Below are 24,305 nucleotides of genomic sequence, written 5' to 3'. Positions count from 1 at the left end.
ACACCCCACTGTCCTAGTGAAGGCCTCCTCACACCCCACTGTCCTAGTGAAGGCCTCCTCACACTCCACTGTCCTAGTGAAGGCCTCCTCACACTCCACTGTCCAAGTGAAGGCCTCCTCACACCCCACTGTCCTAGTGAAGGCCTCCTCACACCCCACTGTCCTAGTGAAGGCCTCCTCCCACTCCACTGTCCTAGTGAAGGCCTCCTCACACTCCACTGTCCTAGTGAAGGCCTCCTCACACTCCACTGTCCTAGTGAAGGCCTCCTCACACTCCACTGTCCTAGTGAAGGCCTCCTCACACCCCACTGTCCTAGTGAAGGCCTCCTCACACCCCACTGTCCTAGTGAAGGCCTCCTCACACTCCACTGTCCTAGTGAAGGCCTCCTCACACTCCACTGTCCTAGTGAAGGCCTCCTCACACTCCACTGTCCTAGTGAAGGCCTCCTCACACCCCACTGTCCTAGTGAAGGCCTCCTCACACCCCACTGTCCTAGTGAAGGCCTCCTCACACTCCACTGTCCTAGTGAAGGCCTCCTCACACTCCACTGTCCTAGTGAAGGCCTCCTCACACTCCACTGTCCTAGTGAAGGCCTCCTCACACCCCACTGTCCTAGTGAAGGCCTCCTCACACCCCACTGTCCTAGTGAAGGCCTCCTCCCACTCCACTGTCCTAGTGAAGGCCTCCTCCCACTCCACTGTCCTAGTGAAGGCCTAGTGAAGGCCTCCTCCCACTCCACTATCCACTAACTGTCTGTAGGTCCAACAGAACACAACACACCACTACCACTAATCTAACTGTCTGTAGGTCCAACAGAACCCATTAAAACACACCACTACTACTAATCTAACTGTCTGTAGGTCCAACAGAACACATTAAAACACACCACTACTACTAATCTAACTGTCTGTAGGTCCAACAGAACACATTAAAACACACCACTACTACTAATCTAACTGTCTGTAGGTCCAACAGAACACATTAAAACACACCACTACTACTAATCTAACTGTCTGTAGGTCCAACAGAACCCATTAAAACACACCACTACTACTAATCTAACTGTCTGTAGGTCCAACAGAACACATTAAAACACACCACTACTATTAATCTAACTGTCTGTAGGTCCAACAGAACACATTAAAACACACCACTACTACTAATCTAACTGTCTGTAGGTCCAACAGAACACAATAAAACACACCACTACTACTAATCTAACTGTCTGTAGGTCCAACAGAACACATTAAAACACCACTACTACTAATCTAACTGTCTATAGGTCCAACAGAACACATTAAAACACACCACTACTACTAATCTAACTGTCTGTAGGTCCAACAGAACACATTAAAACACACCACTACTACTAATCTAACTGTCTGTAGGTCCAACAGAACACATTAAAACACACCACTACTACTAATCTAACTGTCTGTAGGTCCAACAGAACCCATTAAAACACACCACTACTACTAATCTAACTGTAGGAATGATTCCAGAGGAAACAAATGATGAAACATTGCTATTTGACTCACCTCTGAATGTGTTGGTCATCTATCTGACACAGGGTCACTGAGGAGGAGGAGTAAACCTTAAACCCAGGATAGAGGGGTTCAGTGAATGTGGTGTGTTCTGTGTAAAGGTGTGTCAGTGTACCAGAGGAGGACACACTATAGAAGGTCAAAGTACCAGCTGGCCAGTCCAGATACACTCCAACTCTGTTAGAATCAGGACGAGGGATGGATCTCCTACTGACTCCAGCATGGAAAAATGTAGAACCACTATAAGAGCAGACTAAACACCAGGACTCCCTATTGGATCCAATCCCACTGTCATCCTCATCTCCCTTCCTCTTCAGACCTTTGTACACCACACCAATGTAAGCCATGCCACCATCCCTCTCCACCTCCCAGTAATAACGACCTCCAGATAAGCCTTCTCTGCAGAGAACTTGGAGATGACAGTCAAATCTGTCTGGATGGTCTTCATAATGCTGCTTCTCCACCACCCGTGTCACCTTCCTGTTCCCCTCAGACAGTATCAGGTGTGGGTTTGCTGTATTTGGGTCCAGGGTGAGATGACAGGCATCTGTAGACAAAAGGAGAGTTTAGCAAACCACATCTTGATACAAAATGTTGTTTTGTAGGTACAGAACAAGTATTGATTAGTTACTATGTTACTATAGTTCTGAAAATGCAGTTAATTAGGATTGAAAAGACTTACATTTCCTCAGCCCTGATTTCAGCCTGCACTCTCCACCATGATCCACACTGTAGGAGAAACAGGTTATTGACTGACAAAGACCTAATAAAGCAGTAAACATTTAAACCACATTGTTGTGTTCTGGTGCACTATCCCAGTTCATTACTATCCTACCTACTGCATACAGAACGGAGTACAGTTCATTACTAGAGACATACAGGTATTCTATCCTACCTACTGCATACAGAACGGAGTACAGTTCATTACTAGAGACATACAGGTATTCTATCCTACCTACTGCATACAGAACAGAGTACAATTCATTACTAGAGACATACAGGTATTCTATCCTACCTACTGCATACAGAACGGAGTACAGTTCATTACTAGAGACATACAGGTATTCTATCCTACCTACTGCATACAGAACGGAGTACAATTCCAACAGGATATCAGAGATGCAGAAGAAGAGTATTCATGTGGTGATGATGTATGCTGTGTTGGAGTGCTCAGCCTGCTGGGTAAACTTCCCCTTAATTCTACCATCATGTCCTCATGTTACTAAACCTACTACACTACATATGACACAACCGCTGCTCACACTATTAGGACATCTATTCTGACTTACTTCAGCTTCATCTGTTTATATGTGGGATCCACCAGAGCAGTTGAAAGCAGTCCCCCTGCAGAGTCTCCTGGGTGATTGTAGCTCAGGTCCAGCTCTTTCAGGTGGGAGGGGTTTGACCTCAGAGCTGAAGACACAGCAGCACAGCCCTCCTCTGTGACCAGACAGCCAGACAGCCTACAAAGAGACACACAACAGCTGTCTAGGTTGATGTACTGGTGTCAATCATCTTGTAGGACCTGACTGAAACAGTGTGTGTAGTTTACAGTCTGGATCCTCCAGTCCAGCAGACAGCAGTGTAACTCAGCTCAGTACCGACCTGACTGAAACAGCTGTACTTACCCCAGTGTGTGTAGTTTATAGTCTGGATCCTCCAGTCCAGCAGACAGCAGTGTAACTCAGCTCAGTACTGACCTGACTGAACCAGCTGTACTTACCCCAGTGTGTGTAATTTACAGCCTGGATCCTCCAGTCCAGCAGACAGCAGTGTAACTCAGCTCAGTACAGACCTGAAGAACTTCCGGCGCCGACAGAGATGGCCACCTCGCTTCGCATTCCTAGGAAACTATGCAGTTTTTTTTTTTTTTTACGTGTTATTTCTTACATTAGTACCCCAGGTCATCTTAGGTTTCATTACATACAGTCGAGAAGAACTACTGAATATAAGATCAGCGTCAACTCACCATCAGTACGACCAAGAATATGACTTTCACGAAGCGGACCCTGTGTTCTGCCTGTCACCCAGGACAACGGAATGGATCCTGTGTTCTGCCTTTCACCCAGGACAACGGAATGGATCCTGTGTTCTGCCTTTCACCCAGGACAACGGAATGGACCCTGTGTTCTGCCTTTCAACCAGGACAACGGAATGGATCCTGTGTTCTGCCTTTCAACCAGGACAACGGAATGGATCCTGTGTTCTGCCTTTCACCCAGGACAACGGAATGGATCCTGTGTTCTGCCTTTCAACCAGGACAACGGAATGGATCCTGTGTTCTGCCTTTCAACCAGGACAACGGAATGGATCCTGTGTTCTGCCTTCCAACCAGGACAACGGAATGGATCCTGTGTTCTGCCTTTCAACCAGGACAACGGAATGGATCCTGTGTCCTGCCTTTCAACCAGGACAACGGAATGGATCCTGTGTTCTGCCTTTCAACCAGGACAACGGAATGGATCCTGTGTTCTGCCTTTCAACCAGGACAACGGAATGGATCCTGTGTTCTGCCTTTCAACCAGGACAACGGAATGGATCCCATTCGGCGACCCAAAAAAACGACTCCGTAAAAGAGGGAAACGAGGCGGTCTTCTGGTCAGACTCCGGAGACGGGCACATCGTGCACCACTCCCTAGCATTCTTCTTGCCAATGTCCAGTCTCTTGACAACAAGGTTGATGAAATCCGAGCAAGGGTAGCATTCCAGAGGGACATCAGAGACTGTAACGTTCTTTGCTTCACGGAAACATGGATCACTGGAGAGACGCTATCGGAGGCGGTGCAGCCAGCGGGTTTCTCCACGCATCGCACCGACAGAAACAAACAACTTTCTGGTAAGAAGAGGGGCGGGGGCGTATGCCTTATGGCTAACGAGACGTGGTGTGATGACAGAAACATACAGGAACTCAAATCCTTCTGTTCACCTGATTTAGAATTCCTCACAATCAAATGTAGACCGCATTATCTACCAAGAGAATTCTCTTCGATTATAATCACAGCCGTATATATTCCCCCCCAAGCAGACACATCGATGGCTCTGAACGAACTTTATTTGACTCTTTGCAAACTGGAATCCATTTATCCGGAGGCTGCATTCATTGTAGCTGGGGATTTTAACAAGGCTAATCTGAAAACAAGACTCCCTAAATTGTATCAGCATATCGACTGCGCAACCAGGGCGGGAAAAACCTTGGATCATTGTTACTCTAATGTCCGCGACGCATATAAGGCCCTGCCCCGCCCTCCTTTCGGAAAAAAGAAGCTAAAACAAGAAGCTCCCACGCTGAGGTCTGTCCAACGCTGGTCCGACCAAGCTGACTCCACACTCCAAGACTGCTTCCATCACGTGGACTGGGATATGTTTCGTATTGCGTCAGACAGCAACATTGACGAATACGCTGATTCGGTGTGCGAGTTCATTAGAACGTGCGTTGAAGATGTCGTTCCCATAGCAACGATTAAAACATTCCCTAACCAGAAACCGTGGATTGATGGCAGCATTCGCGTGAAACTGAAAGCGCAAACCACTGCTTTTAATCAGGGCAAGGTGACTGGTAACATGACTGAATACAAACAGTGCAGTTATTCCCTCCGCAAGGCTATCAAACAAGCTAAGCGTCAGTATAGAGACAAAGTAGAATCTCAATTCAACGGCTCAGACACAAGAGGTATGTGGCAGGGTCTACAGTCAATTACGGACTACAGGAAGAAAACCAGCCCAGTCACGGACCAGGATGTCTTGCTCCCAGGCAGACTAAATAACTTTTTTGCCCGCTTTGAGGACAATACAGTGCCACTGACACGGCCTGCAACGAAAACATGCGGCCTCTCCTTCACTGCAGCCCAGGTGAGTAAAACATTTAAACGTGTTAACCCTCGCAAGGCTGCAGGCCCAGACGGCATCCCCAGCCACGCCTTCAGAGCATGCGCAGACCAGCTGGCCGGTGTGTTTACGGACATATTCAATCAATCCCTATACCAGTCTGCTGTTCCCACATGCTTCAAGAGGGCCACCATTGTTCCTGTTCCCAAGAAAGCTAAGGTAACTGAGCTAAACGACTACCGCCCCGTAGCACTCACTTCCGTCATCATGAAGTGCTTTGAGAGACTAGTCAAGGACCATATCACCTCCACCCTACCTGACACCCTAGACCCACTCCAATTTGCTTACCGCCCAAATAGGTCCACAGACGATGCAATCTCAACCACACTGCACACTGCCCTAACCCATCTGGACAAGAGGAATACCTATGTGAGAATGCTGTTCATCGACTACAGCTCGGCATTTAACACCATAGTACCCTCCAAGCTCGTCATCAAGCTCGAGACCCTGGGTCTCGACCCCGCACGCCCTGTGCAACTGGGTACTGAACTTCCTGACGGGCCAAAACTAAGGAGATGATTGTGGACCCAGGTGGTGAGGGTAGGCAACAACATCTCCATCTCCAGACTGTTAAACAGCAACCACTAACATTGAGTGGCCGCTGCCAACACACTGACTCAACTCCAGCCTCTTTAATAATGGAAATTGATGGGAAATGATGTAAAATATATCACTAGCCACTTTAAACAATGCTACCTAATATAATGTTTACATACCCTACATTATTCATCTCATATGAATATGTATATACTGTACTCTATATCATCTACTGCATCCTTATGTAATACATGTATCACTAGCCACTTTAACTATGCCACTTTAACTATGCCACTTTGTTTACATACTCATCTCATATGTATATACTGTACTCGATACCATCTACTGTATCTTGTCTATGCTGCTCTGTACCATCACTCATTCATATATCTTTATGTACATATTCTTATCCCCTTACACTGTGCATAAGACAGTAGTTTTGGAATTGTTAGTTAGATTACTTGTTGGTTATTACTGCATTGTCGGAACTAGAAGCACAAGCATTTCGCTACACTCGCATTAACATCTGCTAACCATGTGTATGTGACAAATAAATTTGATGTGAATAAATTTGATTTGATTTTGATTTGATTTGACCTGACTGAAACAGCTGTACTTACCCCAGTGTGTGTAGTTTACAGTCTGGATCCTCCAGTCCAGCAGACAGCAGTGTAACTCAGCTCAGTACCGACCTGACTGAAACAGCTGTACTTACCCCAGTGTGTGTAGTTTACAGTCTGGATCCTCCAGTCCAGCAGACAGCAGTGTAACTCCTGAGTCCTGCAGGTCATTGTCTCTCAGCTCCAGTTGTTTCAGTTGTGAGTTGGGTGAACTCAGGACTGAGGACCAGATCTGAACAGCAACCCTCTGTCAGACCACACTGACCTAGACTAGAGGGCAGAAGAGCATATGATTAACACATGTTTAAAACATCCACATAATAACTCATACTGAAGATATTTAACTCACACTAGTGTCTGTATGTTGCAGAGTGGACTGGTTAGTCCAACACAGAGCAGCTCCACTCCTCTGTCTCCCAGGTCATTGTAGCTGAGGTCCAGTTCTCTCAGGGGGGAGTTTGGTGTCTGCAGAGCTGAGGCCAGAGTCTCACATGATTTATATGTGAGTTCACAGTGATCCAGTCTGGAGAGAGGAGATAATCTGTTAGATATACAAATCCTTCATTATAATGACACTGTAAACATCAACTCAATAACTGAACTCACAGTGCTCTCTTACAGGTTCTCACTACCGACAGCAACCTCTGATAACCTTCCTCTGATGTGTTGTATGTCTTGAGGTCAAACTCCTCCAGCACCTCCTCTGACATCAGTAACAGGTAGGCCAGGGATGAACATTGGTCAGGTTTTAGTCTTGTTTCTGAAAGAGTTCCTGAGTGCAGGGAGGTCTGCATGTCTTCAACTAGAGAGTTGGCACCAAGTTCATTCAGACAGTGGAACAAGTTGATAATCCTTTCTGGTGAGGATTCCTCCTCGATGATGTCTGAAAGGTACTCAACTGTCCTCTCAACTGTTTCCTCATTGATCTGTGTTGTACTTCCTGTCTGTGTCAGAAGGCCTCGTAACAGATTCTGATTGGACTCCAGTGAGAGACCCAGAAGGAAGCGGAGGAACAGGTCCAGGTGTCCATTCTCACTCTTCAAGGCCTGGTCCACTGCTCTCCTGTGTAAGTCAGACAACTGGATTGACTCCTCCTCCTCCTCCTCCTCATCATCATCCTCCTCCTCCTCATAATTCTTCTCATCTTCCTCCTTCTCATCATTCTCCTCCTCCTCCTCATCATCAACACCAGTGACTGCTTTGGAGAAAACATTTTCCTCCTTGTCCAGACATGATTCTAAAGCATGCACTGCTGCTAGAAACTCCTGAATGCTCAGATGCACAAAGCTGTAGACCTTGTCTTGGTACAGCCCAGATTCTTCTTTAAAGATCTCTGTACACAATGCTGAGTACTCTGATGCCTCTGTGACATCAAGGCCACACTCTCTCAGGTCCTCCTCGTAGAAGATCAGGTTGCCCTTCTGCAGCTGTTGGAAAGCCAGCTTTGCCAGTTTCAGGATCATCTCTTTGTCTGACTGAGACAGTTCCTTTGGGTTTGTCTCTGTGGCTTTGTTGTACTTCTTGTTCTTCACAATGGTTTGGATAAGCATGAAGTGTGAGTACATCTGGGTCAGAGTTTTGGGGACTTCATCCTTCTCTGCCTCTTTCAGCATCATCTCAAGGACAGTGGCTGATATCCAACAGAAGACTGGCATGTGGCACATGATGTGGAGGCTCCTTGATGTTTTTATGTGGATAATGATTTCATTGGCCAGATTCTGATCTGTGATTTTCTTCCTGAAGTACTCCTCCTTCTGTGGATCATTGAACCCTCGAACCTCTGTCACCTGGTCAACACACTCAGGAGGGATCTGATTGGCTGCTGCAGGTCGTGTGGTTATCCAGAGGAGAACAGAGGGAAGCAGATTCCCCTTGATGAGGTTTGTCAGCAGCACGTCCACTGAGGTTGGCTTCGTGACATCACAGCACTTCTCATTGTTTTTGAAGTCTAGAGGAAGTCGACACTCATCCAGACCATCAAAAATGAAAACTGTGTTGGTTTCACCATCTTCAATGCTGTCAATCTCTTTCAGCTCTGGGAAGTAGTGGGAAAGAAGTTGCATCAGACTGTATTGGTCCTTTTTCAGGTTCAGATCACGGAAAGGAAGAGGAAGCATGAAATGAACGTCCTGAATTGCTTTTCCCTCTGCCCAGTCAAGGATGACCTTCTGCACAGAGACTGTTTTTCCAATGCCTGCGATTCCTTTTGTCAGGTTTGTAAAACCTATCCTCTTGATATGGATGTCTGACTCTCCGTCTTGTGATGATTCAGTATCAGATGAAGAGGAAATTCTGGCTAATGGTTTCCATGGTTTCCTGAATTTCCTTTTTTTTATTCTCGAAGATGTTGCTGCATTTTATTGGTGTCTCTGTTGTGGTTTGTTTCTTGGATGCCATCTCTATCTGTCTAACCTCATGTTCATTATTGAGCCCTCCACTTCCACCCTCTGTGATGTAGAGGTCTGTGTAGATGTCCTTGAACAGACTTTGGTTTCCATGGTGTCCAATTCCTTCAGATATGTGTTGATACTTGTGTTTCAGTTTAGCCTTAATGTCTTGTTGGACTGTCAGCAGAGTTTCACCTGTAGGAAAACAATGAGAGTTGGGACTCATAAGTTAATGTGTGTTTTCTAAGGGCCTTTGTACCGTTCTTTGTAATATTGTATGAAACACAGTCTTACTTCTTCTGTCCAGAAGGTTGTGTGTGATCTTTATTGCATCCTCACTGTCCAAACTCTCCACTTCCTTATTGTCATGTGGTAATGGTTCCTGGCTGAAAGCAGGTGGATGACCCATTGACTGATTACTCTTCATTGATAGCAGGCTGGGTGTAGGTGACTCTCCTCTGGGCTTCTGGACACTGAACAAAACAGGGAGACAGATCACCTCATCAATATCTCATCAACTTCATTTTAACAACTGTATAGTGGACCATCTACTGTATAAGTCCTGATGTATCTTTTTAAATGAATCCGCATTTGGGAAAAACAGCAGCACTGAGTGGTATCTACTCTGTCTTTTATAAAGCTAGCCAGCTTCAGGTAGCTATGCAGCTTCAGGTAGCTATGCAGCTTCAGGTAGCTAGCCAGCTTCAGGTAGCTAGCTATGCAGCTTCAGATAGCTATGCAGCTTCAGATAGCTATGCAGCTTCAGGTAGCTAGCCAGCTTCAGGTAGCTAGCCAGCTTCAGGTAGCTAGCAGCTTCAGGTAGCTATGCAGCGTCAGGTAGCTAGCCAGCTTCAGGTAGCTATGCAGCTTCAGGTAGCTATGCAGCGTCAGGTAGCTAGCCAGCGTCGGGTAGCTAGCCAGCGTCGGGTAGCTATGCAGCTTCGGGTAGCTATGCAGCGTCAGGTAGCTATGCAGCTTCAGGTAGCTATGCAGCTTCAGGTAGTTAGCCAGCGTCAGGTAGCTAGCAGCTTCAGGTAGCTATGCAGCTTCAGGTAGCTATGCAGCTTCAGGTAGCTATGCAGCTTCAGATAGCTATGCAGCTTCAGGTAGCTAGCCAGCTTCAGGTAGCTAGCCAGCGTCAGGTAGCTATGCAGCGTCAGGTAGCTATGCAGCTTCGGGTAGCTATGCAGCGTCGGGTAGCTATGCAGCTTCAGGTAGCTATGCAGCTTCAGGTAGCTATGCAGCGTCGGGTAGCTATGCAGCTTCGGGTAGCTATGCAGCGTCGGGTAGCTATGCAGCGTCAGGTAGCTATGCAGCTTCAGGTAGCTATGCAGCTTCAGGTAGCTATGCAGCGTCAGGTAGCTATGCAGCTTCAGGTAGCTAGCCAGCTTCAGGTAGCTATGCAGCTTCAGGTAGCTAGCCAGCGTCAGGTAGCTAGCAGCTTCAGGTAGCTATGCAGCTTCAGGTAGCTATGCAGCTTCAGGTAGCTATGCAGCTTCAGATAGCTATGCAGCTTCAGGTAGCTAGCCAGCTTCAGGTAGCTAGCCAGCGTCAGGTAGCTATGCAGCGTCGGGTAGCTATGCAGCTTCGGGTAGCTATGCAGCGTTGGGTAGCTATGCAGTTTCAGGTAGCTATGCAGCTTCAGGTAGCTATGCAGCGTCAGGTAGCTATGCAGCTTCAGGTAGCTAGCCAGCTTCAGATAGCTAGCCAGCTTCAGGTAGCTAGCCAGCTTCAGATAGCTAGCCAGCTTCAGGTAGCTATGCAGCGTCGGGTAGCTAGCCAGCTTCAGATAGCTAGCAGTCTTCAATTAGCTTCACATTCCAGGTCCGACTTCATCCATACTATGATGGTGTATACGCCCGCTGCTAAGTCTAGTAGGCTTATAACTGTGTGTCGCACATGGCTAGTCGAACCCCTAACTCTTCATTTAGGTAAGCTAACTCCACTTATCCTGAATGAAGTGTCTGAGCCACTAGTTGAGGACCAATGAAATCACATACCCTTCCTCTCACACAGATTGGGTCATCCTCCTCTTCATTTGAGGAAGATGATCGATTTAAAGATTGTATTAATCATGAATCATATAGCTCTGCATTGACATGATTGGTTGACGGTAGGTGGGGGCGGGAGGCCCTGAATAAACACAAACTCACTTCCTTGACAACAGCTCTGCACTGCTCCTCGAAGAACAGGAAGTATGAACGCCCTGACTTCTGCAGAGGCTGTATCACCGTAAAATGCTGCACGGCCAAAGCAGACGTCAGATTGACCATACAGAGACTTTATTTTTTGTATTTAACCTTATCACAGATTGAAGGAGCGGGAAAAGGATGATTTGCACCAAAGTCGGTGTCATGATGAAGTTTGAACCACCAGATGGGGGCTGTCATGATACTAGCCCTTTCAGTGAATTGGCTAGCAGTGATGTGAACAACAGTTTTACAACCACGTCGTAAATACCACAGAGACTCTCCCTGACCATGCAATTGAGAGAGTTTCACAGTAAGACAAAGGGATTCTCACGCCCAATTCTACTACGTCCCAGAATTTGATAATTGAACAATATTCTACTTTGGAAAATGTGTAAACAGTCAGTGGAGACGCCAGCTACAACCCAGTCCGTTTTGTTTCATGTTTGTGACCTCATGAAGGACAATACAATAATACCCTAACTCTGTTCATACAGGTCCCTCAGTTATGAGGTTTGCATCTAATTGTTGTATAAAATGAATGAGTAAATATGAAACTATTTGTGAAATGATGTAATGGGGTGTTAACCTTTAAAATTAGAAAATCGCCTTCATTTTAAAGTTTAAAGTCGAACTAAGTCAGTAGCCACATCCAAGTGTATAGATATTGGTTGGAAATGATGAACCAACCCCTTTTCCACTCTTGAATGAAAGCCTCCGTGACAGAAAATAAACTGAGTTCCAAATAACGGGAGGACTTGTCCCCCACGTTGAAAAGGGCTCATTCTAATTTCAACTCTACAGACCAGGAAACGTGAGAGCTTGCTCCAAATGTAAACTTGGTATGAACTTTGAACTATTATTCACTAAAGAAGAAGTACATACTAAACTAGCATATATCAGACTGCAGCTGAACATATGCACAAATCTAGTACGAGAACACTGACCGACGAGGGCGAATCTTCAGACCACGTGAACCTCTCACATGACGACCCGGAAAGAATCTACAAAGGACAAAGGTGACCTCGACTGGGCAAACCAGAGCCTCACATCACCAGCACAACTATCGAAGCCAACTTCACGTAAATACAATGCATTACTTTTCCGAATGAGCGATCATTAGTGGCATATGTATTTGTGAGAATAGCTTCCCAGGTCCTATAGAGACCAATGTTCGTTAGTCTTCCTTCCAAAACCCCTTTCTCTTCTCTCTGAATCTGAATGTTATAACCAAACTGTTTTTGTTTAGTCCACTAGGGACGGTATTTACTGTATAATGTTATTATGTATTGTATATTATGTAATTGTTTAATTAGTTAGTAAATAAATAATTGAGCCAATTGGTGTATGGATGATTCATAGTTGGCTCGTGCAGATAACCTGGAATTTTACTCAGGTGAGACTGACGGAAGATAATAATAATAATTGACTAATTGATCAGATATTAAAATATCTGTAGAGTTATATTTAAAAAATTATAACTTTGTAATCTGAACATTTTTCGTGGTGCCCCGACTTCCTAGTTAATTCATGTTTACATGATTAGTTTAAATCACGTAATAATAATTACAGAGAATTGATTTCATAAAATAACAGTCTTCACATTTAATGATAAGCTAAAGACACGACATCGGCATTAACGCTAAGTAATAAAATAAATGCGGAACTTCTAAAAACCTATTTCACAACATAGCCTGCTGAATGTGCAAGAGTAACTTTTATTTCATTTTGATTTCGGCACAAATGAAAATGTGTTACTGTCACGGCAGATTTCCTCCTCTTCCTCTGAAGAGGTGAAACAAGGATCGGACCAATACGCAGCGTGGTAGGTGTCCATGGTTTTTAATAAGAAAAACTAAACATGAACACAAATACAAAATAATAAAGTGAACTGGCAACGAAACAGTTCCGTGTGGCACAAACACTGACACAGGAAAAAAATCACCCACAAAATACCCAAAGAATATGGCTGCCTAAATTGAGAACCAATCTAGGCAACCATAGACATACAAAACTACCTAGAAAGGGGACAGCCCCATAAACTTACAAAACCCCTAGACAAGACAAAACACATAAATCCCCCATGTCACACCCTGACCTAACCAAGATAATAAAGAAAACAAAGGTAACTAAGGCCGCCTCATGGATTTGATATTTCAGCATTATTTCAACGAAGTACTCGGTGTTCGACTGGCAATGTGCCTCATTCACGAGCAGTTAAAAGCCTGTTAGAGTGAAAAGTCTCTGCATGGTCAATCCGCCGTCTGCATTGACCAGAAGTCAGGGCATTCATACTTCTTCACTTTGCTGAGTTGAGCAGAGTTGTTAGCTGTTGAGCAGAGCAGTTGAGAAGGAAGTGAGTTTGTGTTTATACAGGACCTCCCGCCCCCACCTACCATCAACCAATCATGTCAATGCGGAGCTATACGGAGCCCTCCGCACTGTTGTAAAATTTGGGAGGCGCATGGCATCGGCGAACAGAGCTCGATTTGGCCTCTAAGCCTCTGGAGGCTCCACAATTGCTTCACTGAGTCTCCGAACCGCATACCACAGATCAAGCAGAAATTGGCTTTAATAGCGGCAGGTGGGTAAGCAATTTCCACCGTCGTAGTATGGATGAAGTCTGACCTGAAATGTGACGCTAACGGAAGAGGGCTAACGGAAGAGGGCTAACGGAAGCGGGCTAACGGAAGAGGGCTAACGGAAGAGGGCTAACGGAAGAGGGCTAACGGAAGCGGGCTAACGGAAGCGGGCTAACTGAAGAGGGCTAACGGAAGAGGGCTAACGGAAGCGGGCTGACAGAAGCGGGCTAACGGATGTGGGCTAACGGAAGCGGGCTAACAAGATGGCTAACTGAAGGTGGCTAGCTTTATAAATGCCTGAGTAGATGTAGCTGTAGCTTGCTTCGTAGTATAACACTTAGGTTAGTTCTGAAGGACTCATTGCCATAGAGATGTACCTGGCTAAAAGATGAGACACTTTCATGGTACTGGGTATCCCGAGTTGAACTCAGAGCAGTGGCATGTATCCATGGATACCAAGGGAAGCCAGGCTTCCCGAGAAAATACAAAACATAAAACCATTCATCTTTCAACTCTCTGCGTTTCATAATATTCCTTCAAGTCACAAGAGTTCTGAATGTATCTCAGAGGAGAAAGCATCGGAGTGAGCGTAACAAATCAAATCAAATTTTATTTGTCACATACACATGGTTAGCAGATGTTAATGCGAGTGTAGCGAAATGCTTGTGCTTCTAGTTCCGACAATGCAGTGATAACCAACAAGTAATCTAACTAACAATTCCAAAACTACTGTCTTATACACAGTGTAAGGGGATAAGGAATATGTACATAAGGATATATGAATGAGTGATGGTACAGAGCAGCATACAGTAGATGGTATCGAGTACAGTATATACATATGAGATGAGTATGTAGACAAAGTAAACAAAGTGGCATAGTTAAAGTGGCTAGTGACATAAGAATGCAGTCGATGATCTAGAGTACAGTATATACATATGCATATGAGATGAATAGTGTAGGGTAAGTAACATTATATAAGGTAGCATTGTTTAAAGTGGCTAGTGATATATTTACATCATTTCCCATCAATTCCCATTATTAAAGTGGCTGGAGTTGGGTCAGTGTCAATGACAGTGTGTTGGCAGCAGCCACTCAATGTTAGTGATTGCTGTTTAACAGTCTGATGGCCTTGAGATAGAAGCTGTTTTTCAGTCTCTCGGTCCCAGCTTTGATGCACCTGTACTGACCTCGCCTTCTGGATGATAGCGGGGTGAACAGGCAGTGGTTTGGGTGGTTGATGTCCTTGATGATCTTTATGGCCTTCCTGTAACATCGGGTGGTGTAGGTGTCCTGGAGGGCAGGTAGTTTGCCCCGGTGATGCGTTGTGCAGACCTCACTACCCTCTGGAGAGCCTTACGGTTGAGGCGGAGCAGTTGCCGTACCAGGCGGTGATACAGCCCGCCAGGATGCTCTCGATTGTGCATCTGTAGAAGTTTGTGAGTGCTTTTGGTGACAAGCCGAATTTCTTCAGCCTCCTGAGGTTGAAGAGGCGCTGCTGCGCCTTCTTCACGACGCTGTCAGTGTGAGTGGACCAATTCAGTTTGTCTGTGATGTGTATGCCGAGGAACTTAAAACTTGCTACCCTCTCCACTACTGATCCATCGATGTGGATAGGGGGTGTTCCCTCTGCTGTTTCCTGAAGTCCACAATCATCTCCTTAGTTTTGTTGACGTTGAGTGTGAGGTTATTTTCCTGACACCACACTCCGAGGGCCCTCACCTCCTCCCTGTAGGCCGTCTCGTCGTTGTTGGTAATCAAGCCTACCACTGTTGTGTCGTCCGCAAACTTGATGATTGAGTTGGAGCGTGCATGGCCACGCAGTCGTGGGTGAACAGGGAGTACAGGAGAGGGCTCAGAACGCACCCTTGTGGGGCCCCGTGTTGAGGATCAGCGGGGAGGAGATGTTGTTGCCTACCCTCACCACCTGTGGGCGGCCCGTCAGGAAGTCCAGTACCCAGTTGCACAGGGCGGGGTCGAGACCCAGGGTCTCGAGCTTGATGACGAGCTTGGAGGGTACTATGGTATTGAATGCCGAGCTGTAGTCGATGAACAGCATTCTCACATAGGTATTCCTCTTGTCCAGGTGGGTTAGGGCAGTGTGCAGTGTGGTTGAGATTGCATCGTCTGTGGACCTATTTGGGCGGTAAGCAAATTGGAGTGGGTCTAGGGTGTCAGGTAGGGTGGAGGTGATATGGTCCTTGACTAGTCTCTCAAAGCACTTCATGATGACGGAAGTGAGTGCTACGGGCGGTAGTCGTTTAGCTCAGTTACCTTAGCTTTCTTGGGAACAGGAACAATGGTGGCCCTCTTGAAGCATGTGGGAACAGCAGACTGGTATAGGGATTGATTGAATATGTCCGTAAACACACCGGCCAGCTGGTCTGCGCATGCTCTGAGGGCGCGGCTGGGGATGCCGTCTGGGCCTGCAGCCTTGCGAGGGTTAACACGTTTAAATGTCTTACTCACCTCGGCTGCAGTGAAGGAGAGACTGCATGTTTTCGTTGCAGGCAGTGTCAGTGGCACTGTATTGTCCTCAAAGCGGGCAAAAAGTGATTTAGTCTGCCTGGGAGCAAGACATCCTGGTCCGTGACTGGGCTGGGTTTCTTCTTGTAGTCCGTGATTGACTGTAGACCCTGCCACATGCCTCTTGTGTCTGAGCCATTGAATTGAGATTCCACTTTGTCTCTGTACTGACGCTTAGCTTGTTTAATAGCCTTGCGGAGGGAATAGCTGCATTGTTTATATTCGGACATATTACCAGACACCTTGCCCTGATTAAAAGCAGTGGTTCGCGCTTTCAGTTTCACGCGAATGCTGCCATCAATCCACGGTTTCTGGTTTGGGAATGTTTTTATCGTTGCTATGGGAACGACATCTTCGACGCACGTTCTAATGAACTCGCACACCGAATCAGCGTATTCGTCAATATTTCCATCTGACGCAATACGAAACATGTCCCCTCTGTCTCTATATGTGTAGGACATCTATTCAGTTCAAGGGGCTTTATTGGCATGGGAAAAATATGTTTACATTGCCAAAGCAAGTGAAATAGATAATAAATTAAAGTGAAATAATCAATAAAAAATTAACAGTAAACATTACACTCACATGTTTCAAAGGAATAGACATTTTAAATGTCATATTATTGCTATGCACAGTGTTATAACAATGTGCAAATAGTTGAAGTACAAAAGGGAAAATAAATAAGCATAAATATGGGTTGTATTTACAATGGTGTTTGTTGGTGTTTCCACTTCATTTTGTGGGCAGTGAGCTAACATAGCCTGTATTCTCTTGAGAGCCAGGTCTGCCTACGGCGGCCTTTCCCAATAGCAAGGCTATGCTCACTGAGTCTGTACATAATCAAAGATTTCCTTAAGTTTGGGTCAGTCACGGTGGTCAGGTATTCTGCCACTGTGTACTCTATAGCATTGAAGACAAGGGAAGCCAGAGAGCATCTGGCATTCCTTGATTTTAAAAAAGTATACAAAAATTAGCCAATCAGCGTTGAGCTAAACTGAGTGAGCTTAACTGTGATTGGTCCTGACGCACAAAAAACAGTGTAAGGGAAGCCAGTTTGGATTGGGCTTCACTCCTATCAAATCCCATTGAGAGCACATTTCACTGACAGAAGAACTTGAATTGTTGCACCTCGTTGTGGCTTGCTTGCCAGCTAGGTAAGTCTTGCCCTTTCCTAAATTAGCCATGGATGGAGATAGGGATTTGGACTTGTGGTTTTACTTAATTCTCCGTAATGGCTAATGATTATAACGGTGATTCTGATCCAACCATTAATTCATAAAAGTGGGTACTGTGTGACAGAGTGATAGACCGTTTCAATCAACATTAAAGAGAGGATGGAATTTGTGTTTCTTTACAAGTAGGGTGAGTCAACATTAACTTTCTACTTGCGCGCGCACGCATACGCATGCACACACACACACACACACACACACACACACACACACACACACACACACACACACACACACACACACACACACACACACACACACACACACATCATATTTAGCTTATGCTGATTGGACTAAATTATCTTTGGTTGAACTGGTGTTGGAATAGTGGAGGCAGCTCCTGTTTTCTTTGTGACTTGCTGTAACTCTGTGGTTCTAAATCAATAGTATAGTAGTCAGAAAATGTCAGAAACATGACCTGCTGCAGGTCATGTAACTGTCTATTACATGCCATATGCTTTGTGGACTTCTATCCGGTTTTGTGATAAAACAAAAGGAGTGGTTGAATTTATTCTGCCACAGTGTCTTATTGTCTAGGCCTTTAGTCCTATACATCACAGTGTCTTATTGTCTAGGCCTTTAGTCCTATACATCACAGTGTCTTATTGTCTAGGCCTTTAGTCCTATATATCACAGTGTCTTATTGTCTCAGCCTTTAGTCCTATATGTCACAGTGTCTTAATGTATCGGCCTTTAGTCCTATATGTCAGTGGCTTAATGTCTAGGCCTTTAGTCCTATATATCAGTGTCTTATTGTCTAGGCCTTCAGTCCTATATATCAGTGTCTTATTGTCTAGGCATTTAGTCCTATATATCAGTGTCTTATTGTCTAGGCCTTTAGTCCTATATATCACAGTATCTTATTGTCTCAGCCTTTAGTCCTATACATCAGTGTCTTATTGTCTAGGCCTTTAGTCCTATATATCACAGTGTCTTATTGTCTAGGCCTTTAGTCCTATATATCAGTGTCTTATTGTCTAGGCCTTTAGTCCTATATATCACAGTGTCTTATTGTCTAGACCTTTAGTCCTATATATCACAGTGTCTTATTGTCTAGGCCTTTAGTCTTATATATCACAGTGTCTTATTGTCTAGGCCTTTAGTCCTATATGTCACAGTGTCAAGGCATATGAATTAACAGGTTATAGAGCAAACAACGAAATGATCACAACACATAGGTTTAAATATGGCTTTTTGGGGGAGCCTTGGCTTCCCCAGTGATTTTACCCACGCACCGCTACTGATTCAGAGTTGACCAGATTTGACTCGCCAACTCCTCATATCTTATTAACAGTGATTTTACCCACGCACCGCTACTGATTCAGAGTTGACCAGATTTGACTCGCCAACTCCTCATATCTTATTAACAGTGATTTTACCCACGCACCGCTACTGATTCAGAGTTGACCAGATTTGACTCGCCAACTCCTCATATCTTATTAACAGTGATTTTACCCACGCACCGCTACTGATTCAGAGTTGACCAGATTTGACTCGCCAACTCCTCATATCTTATTAACAGTGATTTTACCCACGCACTGCTACTGATTCAGAGTTGACCAGATTTGACTCGCCAACTCCTCATATCTTATTAACAGTGATTTGTCGACACCGGAGTGAGAAGAGCATCCGGCAGCGTGTGCAACGATGTCCGAGAGGGAAAACAACTGTGGTCGTTGTTTGTAGTAACATCTTTGTTGTCGTAACATCCCAAGAGAACTGTATATATTTACAACTAATCTCTTACCTCTTAAAACTGGAGTCTTGACTCATTTTAGAGGCAATGGTCCCCACCTCTCTCTCCCCAGAGACACTCATTTTAGAGGCAGTGGTCCCCTCCTCTCTCTCCCCAGAGAGACTCATTTTAGAGGCAGTGGTCTCCTCCTCTCTCTCCCCAGAGAGACTCATTTTAGAGGCAGTAGTCTCCTCCTCTCTCCCCCCAGAGAGACTCATTTTAGAAGTAAGTCACAGCTCACTCAGCTACAATAAGAAATAACAGAACAGTCAATATTTCTGAACATTGAAGAACCATTAACAATTACCACACTTTTACTGTCTGTGGTCGGAGTTCAGATACTTCTTGTTGCATTTAAACATACACAGTGATTTGGATCCCCACTAGCTGACTCCATAACAACAGCTAGTCCACCTGGTTGGAACCCCAATTAGCTGACTCCATAACAACAGCTAGTACACCTGGTTGGAACCCCAATTAGCTGACTCCATAACAACAGCTAGTCCACCTGGTTGGATCCCCAATTAGCAGACTCCATAACAACAGCTAGTCTACCTGGTTGGATCCCCTGACTCCATAACAACAGCTAGTCTACCTGGTTGGATCCCCAATTAGCTGTCTCCATAACAACAGCTAGTCTACCTGGTTGGATCCCCTGACTCCATAACAACAGCTAGTCTACCTGGTTGGATCCCCTGACTCCATAACAACAGCTAGTCTACCTGGTTAGATCCCCTGACTCCATAACAACAGCTAGTCCACCTGGTTGGATCCCCATTAGCTGATTCCATAACAACAGCTAGTCTACCTGGTTGGATCCCCATTAGCTGACTCCATAACAACAGCTAGTCTACCTGGTTGGATCCCCATTAGCTGACTCCATAACAACAGCTAGTCTACCTGGTTGGATCCCCTGACTCCATAACAACAGCTAGTCTAGCTGGTTGGATCCCCTGACTCCATAACAACAGCTAGTCTACCTGGTTGGATCCCCACTAGCTGACTCCATAACAACAGCTAGTCTACCTGGTTGGATCCCCTGACTCCATAACAACAGCTAGTCTACCTGGTTGGATCCCCTGAGTCCATAACAACAGCTAGTCTACCTGGTTGGATCCCCTGACTCCATAACAACAGCTAGTCTGCCTGGTTGGATCCCCTGACTCCATAACAACAGCTAGTCTACCTGGTTGGATCCCCACTACCTGTCTCCATAACAACAGCTAGTCTGCCTGGTTGGATCCCCTGACTCCATAACAACAGCTAGTCTACCTGGTTGGATCCCCTGACTCCATAACAACAGCTAGTCTTCCTGGTTGGATCTCCATTATCTGACTCCATAACAACAGCTAGTCTACCTGGTTGGATCCCCTGACTCCATAACAACAGCTAGTCTGCCTGGTTGGATCCCCTGACTCCATAACAACAGCTAGTCTACCTGGTTGGATCCCCACTAGCTGACTCCATAACAACAGCTAGTCTACCTGGTTGGATCCCCTGACTCCATAACAACAGCTAGTCTACCTGGTTGGATCCCCTGACTCCATAACAACAGCTAGTCTACCTGGTTGGATCCCCTGACTCCATAACAACAGCTAGTCTACCTGGTTGGATCCCCTGACTCCATAACAACAGCTAGTCTACCTGGTTGGATCCTCTGACTCCATAACAACAGCTAGTCCACCTGGTTGGATCCCCAATATCTGACTCCATAACAACAGCTAGTCTACCTGGTTGGATCCCCTGACTCCATAACAACAGCTAGTCTACCTGGTTGGATCCCCTGACTCCATAACAACAGCTAGTCTACCTGGTTGGATCCCCTGACCCATAACAACAGCTATCTACCTGGTTGGATCCCCTCCATAACAACAGCTAGTCTACCTGGTTGGATCCCCTGACTCCATAACAACAGCTAGTCTTCCTGGTTGGATCCCCTGACCCCATAACAACAGCTAGTCTACCTGGTTGGATCCCCTGACCCCATAACAACAGCTAGTCTACCTGGTTGGATCCCTGACCCCATAACAACAGCTAGTCTACCTGGTTGGATCCCTGACTCCATAACAACAGCTAGTCTACCTGGTTGGATCCCCTGACTCCATAACAACAGCTAGTCTACCTGGTTGGATCCCTGACTCCCATAACAACAGCTAGTCTACCTGGTTGGATCCCCACTGACTCCATAACAACAGCTAGTCTACCTGGTTGGATCCCTGACTCCATAACAACAGCTAGTCTACCTGGTTGGATCCCCAATAACAACAGCTAGTCTGATCCCCTGACTCCATAACAACAGCTAGTCTACCTGGTTGGATCCCCTGACTCCATAACAACAGCTAGTCTACCTGGTTGGATCCCCTGTCTCCATAACAACAGCTAGTCTACCTGGTTGGATCCCCTGACTCCATAACAACAGCTAGTCTACCTGGTTGGATCCCCTGACTCCATAACAACAGCTAGTCTTCCTGGTTGGATCCCCTGACCCCATAACAACAGCTAGTCTACCTGGTTGGATCCCCTGACCCCATAACAACAGCTAGTCTACCTGGTTGGATCCCCTGACCCCATAACAACAGCTAGTCTACCTGGTTGGATCCCCTGACTCCATAACAACAGCTAGTCTACCTGGTTGGATCCCCTGACTCCATAACAACAGCTAGTCTACCTGGTTAGATCCCCTGACCCCATAACAACAGCTAGTCTGCCTGGTTGGATCCCCTGACTCCATAACAACAGCTAGTCTACCTGGTTGGATCCCCTGACTCCATAACAACAGCTAGTCTACCTGGTTAGATCCCCTGACCCCATAACAACAGCTAGTCTACATGGGCTCCACACACAACAAAAATACATTAGACATATACTTTACATGGAAAGACGGTAGTAGACATTATAATAATTTACCTAGAAGACATTACAGTTACTTTTTTAAATGTAACTAGGCAAGTCAGTTAAGAACTAATTCTTATTTACAATGAAGGCCTACCCCCTAAATCACCTCTCTCTAGAATAGTCTAACTTCTCAAACACTTTTCTATAATTAATTGTAAAAGGCTACAAACCTCAAACTTAAAAAAAAAATTTGACCGTTATTTCCCTACTTCCTTATAAAAAAATGTAGGCTACTTCCCGTTTCAACACAGTGAACGGGTTCAACACCTTAAGGTTTATTTATTATATGTTCATATTTATGTCATGTGATGTCCTCTAACCCGGAATACGCTGGGCCAAAATGTGCGCCGTTCTACGGGTCTCCCGATCACGGACGGTTGTGATAGAGCCCGCGATTGAACCCGGGTATGTAGTGATGCAGTGCATTAGACCGCTGCGCCACTCGGGGGCTTAAGTTATAATCAGCTGACAGGTATTTCTTCCTAACCCTTTAAGAGGATACAGCCTACACACCATAGTTTATTGTTATGGTTTAGTAGTTGCCTATAAGGTGACACGCATTGCTTCGTTATGCAGGAAAATGTCCAAATATGGAAAATTTGGCAAGTACTATTTATCGGTGTAAAATGGCACAGTGATGCCATCTGGTGGTACATGTTAATTACTGCAACTCCAGTGTTTTTACCGGTGTGTTTGAGATACCCGGATGTAGTAATTGCAACGACCTGAACAAGACTGGTTACTCGCGTCAATGCCTCAGTCTCGTCATTTAACATTAAAACAAGTACGTTTGGGGTGTATTCATTAGTGTAAACCTCACCAACCCGTTGCAAAACGGTAGGGTGGGCGGACCGACTTTTTGAAAACCCTGATTTAGTCAACATTTACGTCGTTTATGTGCCAATTGTTGCACGTCACTTTTACTTTGTCGATTTGACGAGACGGACTAGTTTCTTTAGCGACAGATTTCCACAATTCCGATGCACGTGATCTTTCAGGAATTGAAACAACGCAAAGTGTCGACGGTGGTTGGGGATCACGTGGATAGCAAATCACGATTATGTGCAATCAATCGCCTATAACAACAACTCCCTACCTCAGAGCCTTTAACATCACAACATATTAATTAGGCTAATCAATATTATTCTTGAAAGTTGAAATCAGTATTGTAATAACTTCACAATTCTGCGGATATTTAACCCCTAAATCACCTCTCTCTAAAATAGTCTTAACTTCTCAAAAAAACACTTTTCTATATTAAATTGTAAAAGGCTACAAACCTCAAACATGTTTATTCGACCGTTACTTCTCTACTTCCTTATAAAATGTAGGCTACTTCCCATTTCAACACAGTCGACGCGTTCAACACGTATATAGGTTTTAAAATTATATGTTCATATTTATGTCATATAACGTCTTCATACATTCATATTCTATGGGCTGAACACCTGCATGAAGTGTGTCTGGTAAAAGCGGATTTATATTTTATTTCAGGATTTGATTGGGTGATGTTTTTGCAGTGCTACCAGGAGAGGGCAGTGTGACAACAACCAGGTTTGGCAGAAGGACGCCAGACGGTCATATCTGTGTTGTTGTGGTAACATGATAGGATGGGTTACCAACGATATACAATGATTCTGCAAAACAACCCAAAACTAACTGATTACAATCTGTGGTATATGACGTTATATTGAACTAATCACACGTATTAAAGACCAACTCACATAAACACATTCCATTCCATTTATTGAGAATGTATTTGACAGAGATTCTGCACATCAATCAACGTTTCTGTAAATGTGCCAGGTTTAGCCAGCTAGCTAGCTTTCAACTGTAGTCCATGGGCATGTAGATACAAACATTTTCATAAAAGTATTACAAAATAAAATTGCCCTAGTACTAACACACCTGATTCAAATCATCTGTGGCTTGATGATGGGGCGGCAGGGTAGCCTAGTGGTTAGAGTGTTGGACTAGTAACCGGAAGGATTCAAATCATCTGTGGCTTGATGATGGGGCGGCAGGGTAGCCTAGTGGTTAGAGTGTTGGACTAGTAACCGGAAGGATTCAAATCATCTGTGGCTTGATGATGGGGCGGCAGGGTAGCCTAGTGGTTAGAGTGTTGGACTAGTAACCGCAAGATTTGTACCCCCGAGCTGACAAGGTACAAATCTG

General features: G+C 45.2%; 1 pseudogene; it reads right to left on the bottom strand.

Annotated features, from left to right (window-relative positions):
* Positions 1 to 1,258: 1,258 nt before the first annotated feature.
* LOC115125990 (protein NLRC3-like) lies at positions 1,259 to 23,470 on the bottom strand (annotated as a pseudogene).
* Between the last annotated feature and the right edge of the window lie 835 nt (positions 23,471 to 24,305).

This window comes from Oncorhynchus nerka, linkage group LG18 (genome assembly GCF_034236695.1).
Source record: "Oncorhynchus nerka isolate Pitt River linkage group LG18, Oner_Uvic_2.0, whole genome shotgun sequence".
Taxonomy (NCBI): domain Eukaryota; kingdom Metazoa; phylum Chordata; class Actinopteri; order Salmoniformes; family Salmonidae; genus Oncorhynchus; species Oncorhynchus nerka.
Note: the sequence above shows the minus strand (reverse complement) of the source record. Positions and strands in the feature narration are given on the sequence as shown.